Source organism: Marmota flaviventris, chromosome 14 (assembly GCF_047511675.1).
Source record: "Marmota flaviventris isolate mMarFla1 chromosome 14, mMarFla1.hap1, whole genome shotgun sequence".
Taxonomy (NCBI): domain Eukaryota; kingdom Metazoa; phylum Chordata; class Mammalia; order Rodentia; family Sciuridae; genus Marmota; species Marmota flaviventris.
This window is the reverse complement of record NC_092511.1, coordinates 43800670-43805120: the sequence shown is the minus strand read 5'-3', so window position 1 is coordinate 43805120 and position 4451 is coordinate 43800670. Positions and strand designations below refer to the sequence as shown.

General features: G+C 35.9%; 1 pseudogene; it reads right to left on the bottom strand.

Moving 5' to 3' along the window:
• Positions 1-660: 660 nt before the first annotated feature.
• LOC114091996 (mitochondrial import inner membrane translocase subunit TIM14 pseudogene) lies at positions 661-1008 on the bottom strand (annotated as a pseudogene).
• Positions 1009-4451: the final 3443 nt, after the last annotated feature.

Here is a 4451-nt window from a genome sequence, read left to right as displayed (position 1 = left end):
ACACGCTTCCCGGGAACTCTCTCACCCTCCACCTCTCAACGAACCCCGAGAGAACTCAATGGGAACTCCAAAGTAGGGGCGCCCGAGGCAGCAGGAGCCCTATTCCAGGAGCCGCCCTATTCCAGGAGCCTCCCTATTGCCGGTCAGCAGGGTCCATATACAACTCAGTACACAGCCTGTTTCAATCCAGCATCATCCAGTCACAGCAATTATAACTTAATTATCATCATCTTAATGGCTCACTGGCTCATCTCTTAACCATTCCTTCTGGGAAAATGCCATGAGCCATCCCTACTCGGCTGTGGCCCTCAACAGCTTCCTTCCCATATTTTTATATTAGAAGTTAGAATACTTTTAACTTAAAATATATCAGAATATAGGCATGTATTATTCTTGACATGTATTGCCAAATCACTTTTCAAAGGGCTGTACCAATTTAGATATACTACTGTCAACACCATGTATGACTATTTGCCATTTATTTATTTATTTATTTATATGGTGCTGGGAATGAACAATAGACAAAGTCTCAACCACTGAGCTACATCCCCAGGCTCTGCCTTTTTTTTTTTTTTTTTTTTTTTTGAGCTCAGAAGCATTTTATTAAAAAAAAAAAAAAGTGTGGTTATTTTAATATGAGCTTAAAAATTCATCATACATTTACTTCATTTTTTTAGCTTGACTTTCTTTCTAGTAATCTTTAGCTTCACTGTTTTGGGCTACTATAGAAGGAGATCCTCCTTTGGGCAATTTAAAAGCATAATTTGTCAAGCATCTCTTATTTTCCTTTATTGACTATATGGCTTAAACAGCATTAATGTTGCTTCCTGTTTTGTCATTTTGATTTCAAACCCACCTCTATAATAGCTACCACTGACGGCAGATTTTGGTAGACTCTGAAATTTGTATTTTACTTGAGGCTCCATATGTTTCATGGCTTGTAAAACAGCACTCTGCAAATCCTGCAGCAGCAATGGTCAGTCCAACTGCTACCACTGTACTGGCCATGTCTCAGTCTCAGCTCCCCTGCTTTTACCAGGAGCACCGTTCATCCTAGCCCAGAGGCCACAGCCACCACCATAAGCTTTAACCAGAAAGTGATATATCCGCAGGAGCAAGCACAAGTTCCCAAGTACAGGAACCCTCACTTAGTTGGCTTTCTATGCATATATAAACAGGCTCTTCAGATATAATACATGATTAGATTATATATAACATTGGATTTTGTAACCTGACCTATAGTCAAAACACTGAATTATTCTACAATCCAAAAAGAGAGATTTATTTTAAAAAGCCTTTGCTCTTGGATCCACTTTATATGGAATACTCCTGCTATTCCCAGATCTTTCTCTCTCTTGCTCAGTTACCTCTGCAAGTTCTTACCAAATTTCATCCTAGTTATCTATAGCAACAATTTTGGAATAACTCGGCTCTGTTATTACTATTGGTCAAAATTAAACCCTTACATTATGTAAGTCTCTTCCTTGAACATTTTAAGACAAATTGTTTATGTTGTAGGATAATATTTAAGGTAATGCATATAAAAGGAAAATCCTACCTATACAATGTAGATAGAAAAAATAACCAGGCACTAGAACCTGTGAAGTAAGGAAGGACAGGCAACAGTCTCTGGGTCCAAGTGACATTTAAATTGAGGAGGTGCAACCTGTAAATTTCTAATTTATCACCACAAAGGGTTAGTTGAGAGTGATTCCTGCAGTGATTTCTCAGAAAGTTGAAATTGGGATATAATTGATTTCAAAGACAACCAAAATTACTTCATCCATCAACATTTCTATTCCTGACATATTTTTGTAATCATGTCGAAAGAGCAGTTCTCAAAAGGATACAAATTGTTAACTTCCACAAGGGAAAAGACCTAAATAAGCTAATTCAATGATTCCCTTATAGAAGGAATACTTCATAAGCTAAAGATGTGGTTAAATAATTATTACTAAACTGGATTCAAAATCATTAGCCAGGGGCTGGGGATATGGCTCAAGCGGTAGCGTGTTCTCCTGGCATGCGTGCAACCCGGGTTCGATCCTCAGCACCACGTACAAACAAAGATGTTGTGTCCGCCGAAAACTAAAAAATAAATATTAAAAAAATTATCTCTCTCTCTTAAAAAACCAAACTCTTAATGTATTTAGCTGACTTAGTAGCTATTTCTCAGAAGAGGCTTACATCTTATTACAATTTATCAGAAAATTGCTTAAGCATTTTATCAGGAAGGCATGTTTCCTTCCCAAGTATCTCAAGTTTGGACCAATTTTTCTTTATCAAAATCCACTTTAATTTTTACAACTCAAGAGGACATGAAATATTAAAGCTTCTTCCCTCTCCCAGCCCAGTACTGCTTAGGGTAAGTGAGGGAGAAGGCATGATTGATCCCTCCCTTGCCTCATTTTTCCCCTAGGTAGCTGAGAATTAGAAGAAATGGGTATATCATATGGGCTCTCTGGGAATGGCAAATATTGAAGGTTGATTAATTCTTTTGCAGAATCCTTTTTTGAAGGAAAGTATGTCTTTACCCCACTAGGAATTCCTGGTTGCTGCTCCCTTGATAGAGAATCCCTTTACTCTGTACTTGTTCCATCCCAGCTTTGTATTAAATGGCATCTCCAGATTCTTTCTGCTGAGACTAACCCCCAACAAGAAGACCATCTGGGCGGGATCCACTTTAAACTGACCATAAGAACAGATCTCTCCCTGCAAACACATCTAATTGCTGGAACTCCTATCTCTGCTGTACCATTAATAGAAGTCATAGAGTGCTCTGAGTTCCACTGCCTCTCTTTGCTCTGCTTGGTAGGTGCCAGCCTTTCTTCTTGACTTTACTTAGGTAAGGCTCAACTACCAGTCCCTTCTAGCTCCAAGGAGTAAATGCCAAGCTCTCAGAGGTTCACTTAAAGTCCCTTCTCACTGAGCTGGGGGTGAAAAGAAAACACCCTACTTCTCTCTCACTGTAAAAGGAAAATGCCACAGCTTATCAGTGACTTTTCCCAAAGCAATCCTCTAAAACCTAAGATGAGTTTTAGTCTAAGAGGTTAAAACCCATTGAAATGACACTTTTGCATAACACAGGGCATTTTTTCAGTGTCTGTTCTAGGCTAAAAGTGAGACAAAAGGCCCCTATTCAAATCAACAGACTTTAATAAATAAACCTTGTTTAGATCCTGATCTGAGTATATTAACAGAAAAGGACTTTTTTTTAAACCCATGCTATTAAATATTAATAGAATCCTCATTAACTTTTTACATGTGACAATGGCATTGTGGGCATATTTTTTAAGCCCTTATCTCTTAAAGGTGTACTGATATACATGAAGGTGCTATGATATAATATTTGGGACTTGCTTTTAAATCCTCAAGAATAGGAATTAGGACAGTTTATTAGAATAAACTTAGCAAATTGGTGATTATTGAGGCTGGGTCATGTATACAGGTTCATTTTAGTCTTCTGTAATTTTGCATATATTTGAAATTTTTGTAAAATTTGAAAATAAATTTTAAAATTATAAAAAATTCATTTTCATTCTACAAAATAGACCTGACTGGTAATCCTCAAAACTGTAAAAGTCATCAAAATAAATCCTGAGAAACATCTAAAAGGTGCCTAGGAAGATGATGTTTGGGAATAGAAAAAGAACGTAAGGTAAAAACTGAGGAAATCTGAACATGAAGTATGGACTTTAGTTAATAATTAGACATCAAGTTGTGTGCATATCCAAATATAGCATAATGAATCCCACTATACTTACCATGCACTAATAAAATTAATTAGTGTTTAAAAGATATCAATATTGGTTCATTAATAGTGAAAAATGTACTATGTATTATTAATAGTGGCACAAATGTACCATTTATTATAATAATATGTGAATAGTTGGGGAGACTGAGGGGTACATGGAAGCTCTCTGCTATCTTCACAATTTTATAAATCTAGAATTTCTAAAATTAAAAGTTTGCTTTTAAAAAGTACTTTTTAATATCCAGTTACTTATTTTTATAATAGCATTCCAAAATAATTTCTCACTGAAGTTCATTATCAGAATCACTGTTTCAGAATTATGGACACATAATTTAAATTTTTAATCAACTGCTAAGTCATGCTCAGGCAAAGACAGATCAAATAGTTGACTGCAAGCAGAAAAGCAAATCTTAACTGACATAAAGAAACACAAGCAGATAATCAAATTTGCTAATATTTCCATTAATGAAGAGAATGTGTTACAGAAACATTTTATTTCCAGAAGAAGAAATAATATAAAACACTTAAGCACATATCTGGAAGTGAGGAAACTGTGGAAAAATATGATTATGATTAGCACTGGGTGGTTTAGAAAACATGAAATATGCATCTGTAGGTATTATGGGATGGGTAAAGTTAAGACTAACTACAGATAACAATGCTTGGACATATCAAGGTAGCAACTAACAGGAAAGCC